At 43.8% G+C, this 18,053-nt stretch overlaps 1 protein-coding gene across 2 annotated transcripts in view; it reads left to right on the top strand.

Annotated features, from left to right (window-relative positions):
• The window catches only part of UNC13C (unc-13 homolog C), a 404,743-nt gene that overhangs the window by 201,228 nt on the left and 185,462 nt on the right, over nt 1-18,053 (top strand). The gene's annotated exons all lie outside the window — the stretch shown is intronic.

Genomic DNA, 18,053 nt, shown 5'->3' with positions numbered 1-18,053 from the left:
GGACCTCCAGGTGCACTAGCTCACTACCTGTCCACACTGGCAAGGCACGTAGAGCGCCCAGACTCCACGGCTAGAGCGCTCCTGGTACTCCACCTTGGCGAGTAGAATAACGTTTGATGCGCCCCCGCTGGAGCGCCCCAGCATCAGTGTTAACGAGGTGTTGCATTACTGCGCTCTGATCAGCCCCCGGAAATGTCCCATAATCCCCTTAAGTCAAGTGGCCACTCTTGTCATTGTTTTGGATATGCCCTTTGAAAGCTCCGTTTGACAGCCGGCATGCTTATCTGCTCCGAGACAAAGCAACCGTTACTGTGGAATGCTGTGTGTGAGAGAGAGAGAGAGAGAGGCAGGGCTGGAGGGGGGGGTCTGCTGCTGTCTGAACTTACAAGACTGCATGCTGACATGCTCTCAGCCCCCCAAAAACCCACTCTCTCTTCCCCCATATAGACACAACACGCTCCCTGTCACACTCCACCCCCTCCCCATTTGAAAAGCACGTTGCAGCCGCTTGCATGCTGGGATAGCTACACAATGCACTGCTCTCTGTGACCATTGCAAGAGCTGCTAATGTGGCCATGCCAGTGCGCTGTCAGCTGTCAGTGTGGACAGACTACAGCACTTTCCCTACTGCGCTCTATGAAGGCTGGTTTAACTCAAAGCGCTCTACATCTGTAAGTGTAGCCATGCCCTAAGATACATGCTTGGGGACCACTTTTTGTATTTATCTCAGGAGAAGGGAAATTCGGAACGGTTATTAAAAAAGGATAGTGTTACTGCTAGAAAATTTTTGAATAAGGGCCTATCAAATCTTAGAAATCAATACAAAATAATATAGCCTTTGTCATTTTCCAAATACCACCACAAACCCTTGTAGATGTCACTTTTTTCTGTAACGTGCTCAGTCCATTTGATAAATGTTAAAATGATTAAGTTCACACCTCTGACCTACAAAAATACCCAGGCCTATATAGTACACCATTGTTTCCCCTGTGTATCATTTGTACGATACCTTTGCCCTGTTGTGAATGTTTGACTGGAAATGATATTTCAGTGACTATTCCCACTTTGGAAAGAGTAAATTATCCAGTTAGGAAAAGACATCTATGCTGTAGAGTGTATCCCATATAAGAACATGCATATTATATATGATTAGACACAGAAAATCGTTATCCGAAAGCAAACTGCAGTCAGACCCAAATACATTCTGACATGTGTCTGTCTGAGTTCAAGGAGAGCAATACATTGAGTCCATGTTGTTCTGAAATGAGAAAGGTCTAGCTATGTTGTTTGAGTCCTGTTTTATGAGCAAATGAATTTATCTCTAGATATCAAACCTTGGGTGAGATAACCTTTCAATAGTACCCTTGAGCAAAACATTTCCTCTCCAAAAATCAATGGAGTGAATTGAACCGCATTAAGGTCTGTCTGATAAAACACAAGATTCAGTAACATTAAGCCTCCAAATACGTAAAGGGTGTATATAGTGAAAGAAATACTTCACATTTTTTATTTGTTCACCCTTGAGGAGTTATTGACTATTTTGTCAATACTGAGAATGTTTCCTTTTACATGAGAGCCAAGGACTTTTTTATATTGTGCTTTTAAAAAGGCGGAAAAAAGATTGTAATGGAAGCGCCTCATATTTTGATATTGTAACACCCACACATTTATCAGAGTCCTGTGATAGCAAACCAAGAAATGCTAAGGATACAGCGCTGAATCTCCATTTCCACTAACCATAAAGATGTATAGTTTCATAATACCTGTTTTATTTGCTTTCTATAAATAAAGTATGAAAATCTAAATCAAATCTCATTCAAATATTAAAATGTTAGAGTTTTATTTAAATACTCCTGTGAAAAGAAGATGCATGTGATAAGACATGATGCATTGCAGCAGGCTCTGCTGCATCAGTGATTTTGAGAGGGAGGCTTCCAGTAGCCCACTCTGCCTCCCTGGACCATACGGTTAAGGCCCCAACTCAGGCAGGTGGTTAGGCACATGCTTAATTTCAAGCGCATGTTTAAGTCCCAGTGAATTGAAGAGATACTTTCCTAAATCAGGCCTGAAGGAAGAAGAGAATGTTCTCTGAGAGAGCTTCTTACTGCAGTATTAAAACTATTTCTCTGTGTTAAACCATCTGTGCATAATGTATCGCTGTTTCTTAAGAAACAGTAGTTTTACTACTGGACTACTAGAAAAAATAATTTTACTATTCCAAAGAAAAATTCTCTAAGTTAAACGACTGAAAACAAAGGGTAGGAATAAATGGGCAGTTTTCAGAGTGGAGAGAAGTAAACAGGGGTGTCCCCCAGGGATCTGTACTGGGACCAACATTTTCACAAATGAACTGGAAAAAGGGGTAAACAGAGAGATGGCAAAATTTGCCAATGATACAAAACTACTCAAGATAGTTAAGTCCAAAGCAGACTGTGAAGAGTTATAAAGGGATCTCACAAAACTAGATGACTGGGTAGCAAAATGGCAGAGAAATTCAATGTTGATAAATGCAAAGTAATGCACATTGGAAAACCTAATCTCAACAAAATGATGTGGTTTAAATTAGCTCAAGAAAGAGATCTTGGAGTCATTGTGGATAGTTCTCTGAAAACATCCACTCAATGTGCAATGGCAGTCAAAAAAGCTAACAAAATATTAGAAACCATTAGGAAAGGGATAGATAATAAAGACAGAAAATATTATAATGCCACTACATAGATCCATGGTATGCCCATACTGTGACACTATACCCCATATTCTTCATAGTAATATTATTAGGATATGAGTATGGCATAATTATGATGTATTTTGTGCAAGATAAGGCATGTGAGATATCATTGAAAAGGTTATAAATTACTGAATATGATTATCCTACTTGTATGCAAATATCTGAAGTTAGGAATATTGTCTATGTATCTATTACAAATGTGTTTACACCTGGGGAATGTCCACTAGGCAAAAGACTGTCAGTCTAGATGGCTGACTGGGAAGGGCCATTAGGGAGAGCAATAGGTCTTAGAAGAAGAAGATAATCTCCCATTGGGGAGCCTTCCTGAGGTTGCTACAAACAGCCTCCAAGTCATGGCTGTGACCAGATCACTTGGTACTGGACTCCATCTTGGAATACCAGTGTTTTTCCACTATTTAAGGCAGGGGAGTGACATTATCGAGGTTCTTCACTGACAACCTGCCCAAAGGAGACTTTTGAAAACACCTGAGGAACTAGGACTGAACTGGGGGGAAGTGCTAGATCCAAGCTAGAGGGGTTTCTAGCCTGTGAAAGGAATACCTAGGGTTTTTAAGTTGCAAGCAAGGGCAGCTGACCCCTTAAGAATCTCTGCAACCAGCTTAAATCATCATTTAGGGTGAGAATTTACTACTCAAATTCAATCTCTTTACTATATTAAACTTAGATTGCATTTTTGTTTATTTGCTAGGTAACCTGTTTTAATCTGTTTGCTATCACTTAAAATCTATCTTTTGTAGTTAATAAATTTATTTTTGCTTTGTCTAAAACCAGTGTGTGTGGGAGTCATAACTTGTGGCAGAAAGCTGTGTATATTCCTCTCCACATCCAGGGAAGGGGCGAATTTCATGAACTTACATTGTACAATTCTCTGTGTAGCGCAAGACGGTATAATTTTGGGTTTACCCTCCAGAGGGGTGTGTGCCCTTGAGTAGCTGGGCAGTTCCTTAGCTGAAGCCTTCCCATGCAGAGCTGATCTCAGCATCTGTACGTAGCTGCAGCTGGGTGTGTCCTTACCTGTATGTGTGCTGGAGGAGGCTTGAAGACCTGTCACAGCAGCACAGTGTAAAGGGAGCCCAGGCTGGTGGGTCAGGCGGGCTCAGTGGTACCCCAATTCCAGGTGGCACCCCGGGGGTGAACCCATCACACACACGTTGAATGCTGCATGCATTCTCAAAAAAGATATATTGGAATTAGAAAAGGGCAACAAAAATAATTAACACCATGGAACAGCTTTTGTATGAGGAGAGATTAAAAAGACTAGGACTTTTCATCTTGGAAAAGAGACAATTAAGAGGAGATATGATAGAGGTCTATAAAATCATGACTGGAGTGGAGAGAGTGAATAAGGAAGTGTTATTTACTCCTTCTCATAACACAAGGGTTACCCAGTGAATATAATAGGCAGCAGGTTTAAAACAAACAAAAGGAAGTACTTCTTCACACAATGCATAGTCAACCAGTGGAACTCGTTTCCAGGGGATGTAGCGAAGGCCAAAGCTATAACAGGGTTCAAAAAAGAACTAGATAACTTCATGGAGGATAGGTCCATCAATGGCTATTAGCCAATATAGGCAGGGATGCAACCCCATGCTCTGGGTGTCCTTAGCCTCTGATTGCCAGAAGCTGGGAGTGGATGACAGGGGATGGATCACTCAATTGCCTGTACTGTTCCTTCCCTCTGAATTACCTGGCATTGGCCGGAAGACAGGATACTGGGCTAGATGGACCATTGGTCTGACCCCGTATGGCCATTCTTATGTTCTGAGAATATTGGAGCCAAAATCCAATTGACAGTCAATGGGATTTAGAATAAGTGCCTGAATCCCTTTTGAAAATGATATTTAGGCTCTTAAATCAGTTAAGCATTGTACACAGGGCACTGTAATGCCTACATACCTTTAAAAATGTGGGCCTGGGTCACTTTTGAAAATGGGACTTAGATACTTCTTTTGTCTTTGTATCTCTATGGAAAGGTAAGGACCTCTCAGATTTAATCTCTTTGAGCTAATCTGTTATTTTCAGAGTTTACCTTTATTTTTTTCTGTTTCCCAACCAGCTGTACTTGCACATACAGTCTAAATGGCTGAGGTTCCCTATAGGTGAAATAAGTTCAGTGTAGACAGCTCCCTTTGGCCTAGTGAGTGACACAGAATTGTGGCACTGAAAGGCATGGTGGAACAGGTGGGTTGGAGGGTTTGACTGATGTCTTTGTCAGGGGATGGGGATAGTGACACAGGCCAAGCCTATGATCTTTACAAAGGATTTTAATGTATTTGGGAAGGTGCTAAGATACTTTAAATCTCATGGCACTTGGAATAGTGGGTTTTTTTGGAAGAAAGTGCTGTATGGCTGAACATTTGAACATAGCTGCTCCTTAGATTTCTGTAAGATGTACACTTTGCCCCAGTTTTTGCTGTTCAGTATCCATCTCTCCTAAATCAATAATAGGAGTTGTAGGAGGCTAATTGTAAATTAGTAGGGAAAATATATTGAGTATTTCTCCCCTAAGTTGCTCTTCCAGCAAGGAAATAACCAATCCTTGAACTCCAAATTTCTCCTGACTGCTCAGAAGTCGTGGCAATATTATTTGGGACAGAAGATCAGTCACTGAATGGATTAGCATTGTCTCAAGCTGAAAATAATATACTGAGTACAGAAAGAAGTGTGGTCTAGTGACTTAGAGCAAGAGATGGATAGAGAACTCTTAAAGTCAGTGGAACTTCCCATGTGCTTAAAGTATATGCACACGTGTTTCCAGGAGCAGCACCATAGTGGTTTTCCAGCAATATGATTCATTGATGCAATTCTGCTTGATATTAGCCACGACATTTGCTTCCGTTGTGGAGATCATGTCGTCTTCTGCTGTGAATTTTGGAACAGTGACTGTATGCGGCAGTGGCATCGACCCAGATTTCATTAAAAAGTTTTAAACTGATTTGTCATTGCTTGTTATTGATTGCCACCACAGGGTAGCAAAAAAGTTCTTAAATGATTTGAATTCCTATTAAGGTATCTGGAATTGATCCTCATTTCAGTACCTTGAGACCATTGGATAAAACATGCAGATAATTTAAGTATAATTTGCGAACCGTAGAGAATATTCATTTCTAATACATTGTGTTGTTCTAATGTACAAAACTCTACTCAGATGCTGGTCTTTTCTTTCTTTGTTTCCTTGAGATTGAAATAATGGACAAAACACAAAAGAGAAGCTTTTAAAAACACTGAAACTACTGGACATTTCACAAAAAGGGTTATGTGGGGCCAAATCCTAGGGCATGGTCACGTTGCAAATATGCAGGACCTCAGATGGGGAGGGAAAGGTGCCTATAAACTATTCCATGGCTTCTGGAACTCATTAATAATGAATCAGTCTTTGACTGAGTGCTTGTCTGTGTGTGTATTCTGCACCAGATTAAATTGCACAGTGTGTAACAGTCTGAGTTAGTAGGAGGAACAGTTGCTGAGCATCATAGCTTTTTGCCATAGGACTATTCTTCTACCGCAGTCCTGGAGCCGTCTGCAGACAGAAATGACCCCCTGCATAACGTAGAGAAGCCAAATAGCTGCTTTAAATTATGTTTGCTACAGCAGCCCTACAGAGACCACTGCACTGGCTGAGGATCACTGGAGTGGATCACATTCTGCCTCCACATACTATCGCCCACACTATGCCCTGCCAGGTGGGGAGAAACTGGAGGAATTGCTAGAAGCTGAGAAGCCCACGCCACTCAGAGGTTTTTGCGGCAGACGAAGAAAAAAAAAATCAAGAACCACAACAAAAGAAACATTTAACAGAGACACACCTGCTACAGCAGGGGTTCTCAAACTGGGGGGCAGGACCCTTAAGGGGGTCGCGAGGTTCTTTCATGGGGGGTCGCAAGCTGTCAGCCTTCACCCCAAACCCCGCTTTGCATCCAGCATTTATAATGGTGTTAAATATATAAAAAAGTGTTTTTAATTTATAAGGGGGGGGGGTCGCACTCAGAGGCTTGCTATGTGAAAGGGGTCACCAGTACAAAAGTTTGAGAACTACTGCGCTACGTAATAGTATAACCCAGTAGTGTAGTAACCTGACACCCCAGAGCAGTGGGCTGGACATGAAATGAGAATTCAAGGTTTCAAAAATTTTTGTTCCACATTAGAACAAAAATTAAACATTTTAAAACAGCTTCACAGAGAAAGAAAGAGAGACCCTAAAATATCCCAATGGTTAGGGCACTCACTGGGAAACCCAGCTTCTAGTCCCTGCTCTGCCCGATTCAAGCTCTTGGCTATTCTAGGGTGAGTCTCTCTCTCTCTCTCTCTCATTTTGATCAGAAATTCCATCCTGCACCATAGTAAACTTTCTAATGAAAGTTTAATCAAAGCCAAAAACCAATACATTGCCACTAAAAATTTCAATTTCAATGAATCAGCATTTTCTGATGGAAAAACTTTTGTCAAGAAATTCCTGACCAGCTCTACAGAGTACCCATATTCCTGCAGCTCCACTAAACAAAAGTATCAGAACTTTTGCACAAATTACTATACAAATGAGAACCAGAGGACTTTAGTGCACTGTGATATGAGTTATGTCCATCTAAATCCAGTCACCTTTCATTTATTATCAGAGAAGGGTGGCGTATAGTGTATAATTTAAATATTGGAAGTGGGCTGTGGTTAACCAAAATAGTGAATCTTGGATCCCTATTCTCTCCTTCAGTAACTCCCTTTGACATCAGAGAGCTCCTGTGGAGAAGAAAGATTTAGTCTTTTTCCTCTACCCCAACATGAATTGGGGATTCTTTCAAATTCTTTGATTAAAAAAATCAGACAGCCACAGTATGTGATAGATATTTGAACCTCTGCAGATTCATCTCCAGTTGAAGCTGCCTTTTGCATGACTTTGGATGAATTTGGAAGGGGATCCATGGACCCACAAGAGTTTAGAAAATCCATTGCATGATTAAGAAATGGTTCTTTGTTCCCCTTCATACTGCAGCATTTCACCTCCTCTGTTCAATTCTCGTTTTTGTTTTTCTCCTTTATCCTATAACTATTGTACCAAATGCTGATGAGTAATCTTCAGAAATTAGTCTTACAGTGGAATCACTTACTTTTTTTTCTACTTGGATGCAGTTCTATTTATTTTATTTTCTTCAAAAGAACAAGAACAAGAGGTGGGAGGGGAAATAGTGGGCTTGTAGGAAAAAAAACTGCTGGAGAGGGAGGGAGAAGATATTTTGACACTTCTGAAATTAATAGCAAATGGTAACAAGTAACTACGCATGATCTACATCTGCAATTATTTGGTTTAACTTTGAGTAGGTGGATTGGTGTATGGAGCCTTCCACTCTTCCCCCTCCTCCCCCCACCCTTTGTTCATTAAATCTCTCAAACCCCACATAGCCCTCCTTGACACACCCTTCTCTTGACTTGTGTGCTATCAGGCATCTAGTTTTAAAATGTAGTCTTATTTTAAATTATTTGTTGCCCTTTATTTTTAAAATCATATCTATATTCTCTGAGTGTTTTTATTGAGATCTCATTTGGTTTATAAGTGTTATATAAAATGTACATTTGATTACCAAATTAATTTTGTTGAACACCTATGTCTTTAGTTAAAATGCTGCACACTTTCCATGGCTTCTTGTACCCAATAAATTAATCATTGAAGCAGTCTTTGACTAAGTGCTTATGCATGCATTTATTCTGTAACAGATGAAAGTGCTCAATACATAACAATGTGAGTTCGTAGAAGTAACAGCTGCTGAGGGTCATAGCTTTTTGCCATAAGACAGTCACATTTCATTGTTAACATTTACTCAGCTGCAGTTGCAGTCTGGTCTGTTCAATATAACAGGCACTGCCACTGCACTGAGCCCAGTGTAAATACGTAGGTTTTAACACTATTTTCCTGCCATTTAAGAAAAATAGTTAAAGTGGAATATGAACCAAAATCCATTTTATTAATCTTATTATCACTTAGCATTATGGTACCATTTAAAGCTACATGTGTCTAAAATCTCATTCACTTCCCTTTGTGTGACTTTGAAAAACAGACTCTCTCTCTGTTTTAGCAGGTGCTTCCAAAGAAATAGGAATGTTACAATTTTTCAGTTTTTGTAAACAATGGGAAATTAGTTTAGAGTGACACCTTTATCTAAGTTTCTTTTTTTAGGGCGTCAGGGTAGGCAAGTGGTCATTAAAAATTATCTCTTACACCAGGGGTGCCCAACCTACAGCCTGTGGGCCATACGTGGCCCACCAGAGCATTTCATAAGGCCAGTGGCGTACTTCAACATAATATACTATTGGCTGATTCATTACCATTCATTACCATACATACTATTATCATGTTTAAATCATTTTGGTTTACACAAGTGTGTAACTAGGCAATACTGTACTGTAGAAGGGTTCGGCCGGGTTTGGCCCTCTCCGGGGCGGTGGGGAACCAGACCGCCTCGCTATGTCCGTCGGGTTATTTCGGGGGAACTAGCCTGTCCGCGGGGTTTCACGCCTCAGCAATGGTAGAGACCAACAAACAGCTCTATTCTGCAGACCCAGGCCCTAGTTCAGGGCTGGGCAGTCGAGAGTCTCTGGCTCAAGTCCTTATGCAGGGGCTGAGCAAACAAATGAGTTCAGAAGGCCTAGGCCCTGGCTTCAAAGGGCCTGGGGAGAGGGGGAGATTGCTACTCACACGTTGGGTGGCAGGGGGGACGCAGGCCCACCCACTCCACTGCGTCCCAGCCCGGGGCCCTAACAGCGGCAGATGGCCTGCTGCTGTGTCAGTGGGGATCCTGACCGCAACACACTGACATTGGCTCTGGGTGTGCCGCAGCCAGACTAGAGTCTGCTGCCCCCGGGCTACTTCCTCTCTCCCTGTCTAGAGGTACCTGCTTCTGGACGGTGTCCTCCATGGAATCAAGCACCATGGGCTCCTCAGGATACTCGGCGAGCAGTAGGCTTGGCAGCTCCTCTGGGTAGCTTGCCACAGGCAGGCTTAACAGCTTTTCCGGGGTCTGGTCAGCATCAGGCCTTAGTTGGTCTGGCCAGTCCTTGGGTCGATCGCAGACTGCAGGAGTCTCCCCACTGGGAGCTAGGCCACAGGCATCTGGCTTCTCCAGCGGCCGGGCCTCTAGTGAGCTCTGGGGTTGGGCTTTTGTACTTCCTGTCCTGCGCCCTGACCTCTGGGGGGCGGGCGCAAGCTCCACTGGCTCCGCCCACTTTGGCGTCCAGAGGAGCTCGTCCCTCTCCGTGGCGGTGGGGAACCAGACCGCCTCGCTACATGTACATAGAAACAACCTAATTAAATACATACAAAACAAGTCAACTTAACATATAAATCAATACATGTGACTGTCAATCTTATTAAAACGTTTGGCTCATGCAAGGTTGTGCTATATGTGGCCCTCCTCTGTAAGAAGGTTGAGCACCACTGTCTTACACAATTATTTTAAAGCACTGTATTCCAAAGAGAGCAGAGAGAGTACCTGAAATAAAAAATTCCACGAATATTGACTCAGATAGAAAATTGAATTAACTTTGGCTTGGCTGTGTTACACTCCTCCTTATGTTCGTTTTCTGCAGATATTCCAGTGGATGAGTTTGCTGGCAGTAATGTTATCAAAACAAACAGTCTGAGAATTAAGCAGTTCTGAGCAAGAATAAATGTTAAGCAAAGTTTAGGGAATAATTGCAGAAAGCAAATTTTGAAAATAGCTAAATTGAAAATATTTAACATGAACATAATTTTGATAACTGGCACTGAAAGCCTCTATTACATCACTGGTGGCGGAGTTATTTTCAGGAGACTAGATTTAGTAGGGAGATGGTTCAGAAGGCATGCAAATAGTGCACTTTCGGTGGTTTTCCCAAGCACTGGTGTTGAAATGGTGAGCCTGATTTAATGTGTGCCCTTCTCTGTAGTTCGCCTACCAATATGATAACGTTGAGCTTTGCATTCTTATTTTATTTCCATATACAGTGTAAGCATACAAGTCACTGACATCAGTAATGCTGTGGGTGCTCTATGGAATCCTGGTAGGCAGCCAATTGTCTTGTGTGCTGCCATAATCATAATAATAAGAAATAACAATAATAATCAATATACCCTGAGTCTCATGCTTGTTTCCCTTGCTCTGACTTCCCCCAAATTCCAGTCTTAGGTCACAGACATTCTTGACCCGCTTCTCTCCTGGGCACATGCTACTTCCCCATGAACTCTAAGTGAGAGGAGAGGAAATAGTGCATGCAGTTCCATAAACAGTAATAGGGACAAAAGGAGGAGCCCACTACAAGTGATGCAGCTCAGGTGGTGCATGCATCAACCTCTGGTTGCACAGTTGTGGGATAGGCCTATGTCCCTCTATGAGGAGCCAGAGCTGAGACAGATTAGCCCAAAGCAATGAAAGATTGTTCTTATGTGGATGACCACCTGCTTGCTTGCCCCTTTAGGACTGCTGACAGCTCATGGTCTCATGGCTGAACCACAGGGTATGTGATGGGTCATGAATGCCAGTACTGATCCCTGTGCCACTTATGCATACAGAACCAGAGTGCATACATCCCTAGCTATATATCATGCCTTACCTAGTATGTGTCTGTGTACTATACAGTGTGTGTGTGAGAGAGCTATCTAGGGTTGCTGACCACTCTCCACAAGCTAGAATTCACTGAAGATATCTGCGATGGTATTTTGTGAGAAATACTGAATGTAGGAAATTTTGCAATTCTCTGAATTTTAAGTGAAAAATAAATGACACTGTCTGAGATGCAATTAAATGTGCGATCCTTGGTAAAATTTAAATAAATTAAATAAATTTTTTAAATTTTAAAATTTATATGGTAGTTCATATAAAGCTGAATTTTGTGGACTCGCAAGGTGTGTGAAACAAATGGTAACAAAATTCACAAAAACCCTGTAATTATTTCTGTTGTCCCTCCTCACTTTTCCTTCTATCCACCACCACAGAGGAGAGCCAGATTTTCCACTTACTGACAGGTGGTTGTTAGAAAGGGAATGTGTTGGAGTGAAGTCTTACGAGTGAATAGCAATCATTTCTGGGGTGCAACACAGCGACTGCTAAGAGCATGCAACCCTACCATACTACTGTTTTATAATGTTTCCAGCTGCTAACAACCAAATGATGATTATGATATGTAAATCATGACACACAGACATATTCACCATCTTGACTGGCAGATATCCTACTGGCCTCATTTTTCACTCTGGTGAGGAAAAGCAACTACTAGCAAGCAGCAGTGCATTCAACTCCTCATGGAGCATCTGCAACACATTCACTTTCTAATGAACACTGGGCAGTGAGTGGAAAAGCTGGCTACCTTACACTGAGGTGGATAGAAAAGTAGTTTATAAAGCATTTATAAGCAGTGTATAAATATGTCACTGTGTCTATTATATTTTTCTTGAGCAAACAAAAGAATTGGCTGTTGCTCACAAACTCTGCAGTCACTTCAGTAATTCTTTTTGTAGCCCCTTCTGCCTGGTGAGAAGGGTATAAAGCAAGCAGCCTGCCCCTGTTCTCCAAATGGCTCTTGGATCAATACAAGGGATTTAATATCCCTTAGTACCAGAATGCTGCAGAAAGGTGTTGGCATACTCTGTATCTAACATCTGATCTGTGTACTTTTTGGAGGCATATTCTTTGTCAGTTATTCAGTTTGTGTTGATTTTATAAATATATTCTAGCAAACCCATACAAATAAGGTGTTCACTTGAAACACCAATCAATATGTTACATATTGAGTACAATTTTCAAAGGGACCTACAGGTATGTCTACATTGCAATCGGAGGTGTAACTGTGTAACGCCGACGGACCCCTGGGACCTCTGGAGCTTAGTGCATGAGCCTCTACTGCAGTGGTGGGCCACAGGATAATCCTCTGGCGGGCCGCCAGACTGTTTGTTTACATTTGCTCAGCTGCCCGCAGCTCCCAGTGGCCGCAGTTCACCGTTCCCTGCCAATGGGAGCTGTGGGAAGCGGCAGCCACCACATCCCTGCAGCCTGTGCTGCTTCCCTCAGCTCCCATTGGCCGGGAATGGCAAACCGTGGCTACTGGGAGCTGTGGGCAGCCGTGCAAATGTAAACAAACTGTCTGGTGGCCTGGCAGCAGATTACCCTGATGGGCCATGTGTGGCCTGCGGACCACAGGTTGTCCACCACTGCTCTACTGCAGGAGCTAAAATCCATATGGCTGTTAGCTAAGGCTGTAGAGCAGATTCATTAATCTCTCTCTAAGTAGTCTCAATGCCACTAGATGGTACAGAACACCACACCTAGGAGGTGTGTGGGTTACAACTGCAATACAGTTTGGCATACATGTGCTAGTTTTAATCTAGCTAGCACAACTAAATTAGCAGTGAAGATGTCATGGCACAGGTTCAGCATGGGCTAGGAACACAAGTACACATACAGGGCCCACAGCAATCACCCCATGTTGACACCTGTGCTGTCACATCTTCATTGCTATTTTTAGCTATACTAGGTAGATTAATGCTAGTACAGACATGCCAAGCCATGCGGCAATCACACCTCCAACTGCAGTGTATAAATACCTTTTGCTATTTAATCACCTGGACTTTCAATAAGTCTTGGTCTCCTAAATGCCTGTCACTTTTGAAAATGGGACATAGGTGCCTAAGTCACTTAGGTGCTTTTGAAAACTTTATCCAATTTTTCAGTAAAGTAGAAATCAGAAGAGTTTGGTGATCAGTTTCCAATATAAATACAAATAGCAGTTGTGTGATCAGGAAGGTATGTAAAATAGAAAACTACAAATTAACTTCCAAAAAATGAGACCTGGAATAGAGTTACAGAATAACACATGAGTTATCTCCGCAGGATTCTGTACTTCAGAATTATTGTCAGAAAAATGCCAATGTACGTGCAATACCAAATAGTCTTTGCAATGAGAAACTTTACCCCATTTTTGTATAGTATTAGATGCTCTAAAAGGGTTACCAACAATTGCTAAAATATGGTGAATAAAAGGGCACTTTGAAGCCTTTCAGTATGTTGTTGCAGTATGTTTGATGGGCAGCATGCTAGCCACAGTAACAGGGAAATCTTTGATAAAGTGCATTAAGGCATCAGAGGAATATGTTCTTGCTGTGCTTCTCAGCACAGAAACTTCTCTCCCAGGGGGAAACTGAATTAAAACACTGCAGGCAGATTCTTATAGATAAAATTGCCTGATAAAAGCATGTCCAAGCTGACTGATTTGAAGGTAAAGAGAACAGCTCATCATCCACTGGCAGTACGGATCAGGTAGAGGAGAAAATAGCACAAGTTGTAAAACTTCTACATTGAAGTTAGGAATCGTGAACTCCAACAGTATTGTTATCACTAGGTTGTGAGGGATGGATAAACTAGTTTGAGCAAAATAAGCAATAACCTGATCTTTTGCCCAGCCCTTAAATATTGTTGATTGTACACACAACCAAAAATCAGACAATTGCTGCCATTTTGAGGGCTTGCATATCATCCACAATCCAGCCTCATTTGCTATGAAATGTATTCAGTGTTTTTACGTATTTGCCATATACTTCAGACCAGGGGTCGGCAACCTTTCAGAAGTGGTGTGCCGAGTCTTCACTTACTCACTTTAACTTAAGGTTTCGCGTGCCGGTAATACATTTTAATGTTTTTAGAAGGTCTCTCTGTATAAGTCTATATTATATAACTAAACTATTGTTGTATGTAAAGTAAACAAGGTTTTCAAAATGTTTAAGAAGCTTAATTTAAAATTAAATTAAAATGCTGATCTTACGCCGCCGGCCCACTCAGCCCGCTGCCGGCCTGGGGTTCTGTTCACCTAGTTCGGCAGCGGGCTGAGCGGGGACTGCGGGACCCCGGCTGGCAAGGGGCCGGCAGCCGGAACCCCAGACTGGGGGTGCAGGTGGGAATGTGGGGGGTGCGTGCAGGAGCTCCCGTTTGGTGCTCAGGGTGGGGGTAGGGATGTGGGGGGGGGTGCAAGAGTCAGGCCATGGGGTGTGGGGGCACTGTGTGGTGGGGGGTTGCAGGAGTCGGAACGAGGGCTGGAGGTGTGTGAGGGGGTGCAGGGATCAGGGCAGAGGGCTGGGTGTGTGGATGGGGTGCAGGGGTCAGGGCAGAAGGCTGGGTGTGTGTGTGAGGGGGTGCAGGAGTCAGGGCAGAGAGCTGGGTGTGTGTATGAGGGGGTGCAGGGGTCAGGGCAGAGGGCTGGCTGTGTGTGTGACGGGGCGCGGGGGTCAGGGCAGAGAGCTGGGTGCATGTGTGGGGGTGCAGGGGTCAGGGCAGAGGGCTGGGTGTGTGGGGGGTGCAGGGGTCAGGGCAGGGACCCCAGACCGGGGGTGCAGGTGGGAATGGGGGTGTGTGCAGGAACTCCCGTTTGGTGCTCAGGGTGGGGATGTGGGGGGATGCAAGAGTCAGGGCATGGGGTGTGGGGGGACTGGGTATGTGTGGGAAGTACAGGAGTCAGAACGGGGGCTGGAGGTGTGTGAGGGGGTGCAGGGGTCAGGGCAGAGGGCTGGGTGTGTGGGGGGGGGTGCAGAGGTCAGGGTAGAGGGCTGGGTGTGTGGGGGGGATTCAGGGGTCAGGGCAGAGGGCTGGGTGGGGGGGGTCAGGGCAGAGGGCTGGGGTGATTGACTCGTGGGGGTGCTCACGGCAGGGGGCTGGAGGGAATATACCCCGTCCCCACCTCTTTCCCCAGGGCCCCGTCCCCACCTCTTCTCTGCTTCCTCCCCGGAGCAGCGAGCACGCTGCGGCTCCGCTCCGCTCTCCCTTCCCCTTCCCCTCTCAAGGGCGATCAGCTGATCGGCGGCAAGGAGAGGAAGGGGGAGGGGGAGGGGCAGGAAAGCACCACGCTGGGGGAAGAAGTGGGGGAGAAGGGAGCTTGGTTGCCGGCATGACCAAGCTTCTGCCTCCTGCCCCCGCAGGAGAAATCGGTGGGCAGGGGGGCTGAGTGGGGCAGGGGGGCTGAGTGGGGCCAGGACCCCGGCAGGCAGCAGTGGGCCATCAAAAATCGGCTCGCGTGCCGTCTTTGGCATACGTGCCGCAGGTTGTCAACCCCTGCTTCAGACAATGCCAATATTTCTCAGAATACACTGCTCTACAGCCAAAATGCTTCTGAAATAAATTGTAGTCAAACTTTACTAATTCTGGGTCACTGAGAATGAAAATGATGCTTAAAATTGTTGATTGGCTCTAGTTTTCAAGATATGCTATTGGGTCAGTATATACGACCCTTGACTTGGGAATGGCGGAGGATAAGTGAGTTATAAAGGGAAGGGATCTCAATTTAAACCAGAAATGACTAAAATACATCTTTGACTGGATCTATGAATAAATCTATGACTGGGTTTGGACAGTACTTGCTTTTTAGGCAAAACAATGAATGATGCAATCTGAAGCGGGTATTGCGTCATACATGATATGAATTGCATCATGTTATTCCTAGAAGTCATGGATGATGCAATCATAACGAAGCTTACATCACTCTGCTGAACAAATTGCCCTATATCAGCTCTAGAAATCATACAGTGTCGTGCTCTCTTATTTGTCAGTGTTTGATTTTGCAAAGGGACACATTTCTGTTTAGCCAAAGTGAGCAGAGATGCCTCGTACTTGTGTGAACAGTGCAGATAACTTCTGCTATGTTTGTGGTGAAGTGACTTTTGCATCACAAAAGCGCAGTATAACCACTATGGTTAAGAAAGCCTATCACCTTTATTTTGGCTGCAAAATTGGAGATCAGGACAAGAGGGGGGCCCCACACATATGCTGCAACACTTGTGCAACAAATCTTCGCCAGTGGTTGAACAGGAAAAGGAAATCTATGCCTTTTGCAGTGCCAATGATTTGGAGAGAGCCAACAGATCATACCAGCAATTGTTACTTCTGCATGGTGCCTCCAGTTGGGAAAGGTGTGTCAAAGAAGAAAAAGTGGACTGTGCATTATCCAAACATTCCATCAGCTATACGCCCAGTACCCCACGGAGAAGGACTGCCGGTTCCTGATGCACCAGAATCATTCTCACTTGAGTCAGATGAGGAAGAGGATGAAACTTCTGGTCCTGAACCATCAATGTCACAGGACCCACATTTTTTCCCATCCTCCTCCTCTGAATCACACCTCATAACACAAGGTGAACTGAATGACCTTGTGAGGGATTTGGAACTACCCAAGAGTAAGGCAGAGCTGTTGGGCTCCAGACTACAGCAGTGGAATCTCCTGGCAGGTGATGTTAGGTTTTCCATGTTCCGTGACCGTCAAAAAGATCTTGTCCCATTCTTCTTCATGGAAGGTGATCTTGTAGCCTGCAACAACATCGATGGTGTGATGGCAGCCCTCAACATCGTTCACGATCCAGATGAGTGGAGACTGTTCATTGATTCATCGAAGACGAGTCTTAAAGCTGTTTTACTGCATAATGGCAATGTTTTGCCATCAATTCCAGTTGGTCATGCAGTCCATATGAAGGAAACCTATGACAACATGAAACAACTTTTGAGGTGCATAAACTATGACCAACATCAATGGCAGCTTTGTGGCGATTTGAAGGTTGTTGCTCTCTTGCTTGGTCTGCAGACTGGATCCACAAAGTACTGCTGTTTTCTCTGTGAATGGGATAGTCGTGCAAGAGATTCCCACTACATCAAGAAAGATTGGCCACTCCGACAGTCATTGGAGCCTGGGAGGAAAAGTGTTCAGCATCCACCACTTGTTGAATCAAGGAAGATTTTGTTACCACCCTTACACATCAAGCTGGGTCTGATGAAGAATTTTGTCAAGGCCATTGACAAAACACAAGCAGCTTTCAAGTACCTCCGTGGAAAATTTCCAAGGTTAAGTGAAGCTAAGATAAAGGAAGGTGTCTTTGTTGGTCCTCAGATTCGTGAACTTCTTTGAGATGATGCATTTGACCATGCACTGCGTGGCAAGGAAAACACGGCCTGGAAAGCCTTCCAGTTAGTGGCAATAAATTTTCTCGGAAACAACAAGGCAGACAACTACAGGTTGTTGGTGGAAAACCTCCTCAAGGCATACAAAAGCCTTGGTTGCAAAATGTCACTAAAGATACATTTTTTGCACTCTCATCTAGATTTTTTTCCACCGAACTGCGGAGCAGTGAGCGACGAGCACGGCGAGCGATTTCACCAGGACATTGCAACAATGGAGAAACGCTATCAGGGCAAATGGAGCCCATCAGTGCTTGCAGACTATTGCTGGACAGTGACAAGAGATGCTCCATTTAATGAATACAAGAGACAAGCCAAGAAGCGCCGAGTAGACACTGAATAGGACTAAACTATGTACA

This window comes from Terrapene carolina, unplaced genomic scaffold (genome assembly GCF_002925995.2).
Source record: "Terrapene carolina triunguis isolate 2854851 unplaced genomic scaffold, T_m_triunguis-2.0 Scaffold67, whole genome shotgun sequence".
Taxonomy (NCBI): Eukaryota; Metazoa; Chordata; order Testudines; family Emydidae; genus Terrapene; species Terrapene triunguis.
The sequence above is the reverse complement of the archived record's forward strand: the minus strand, read 5'-3'. Positions and strand labels throughout refer to the sequence as shown.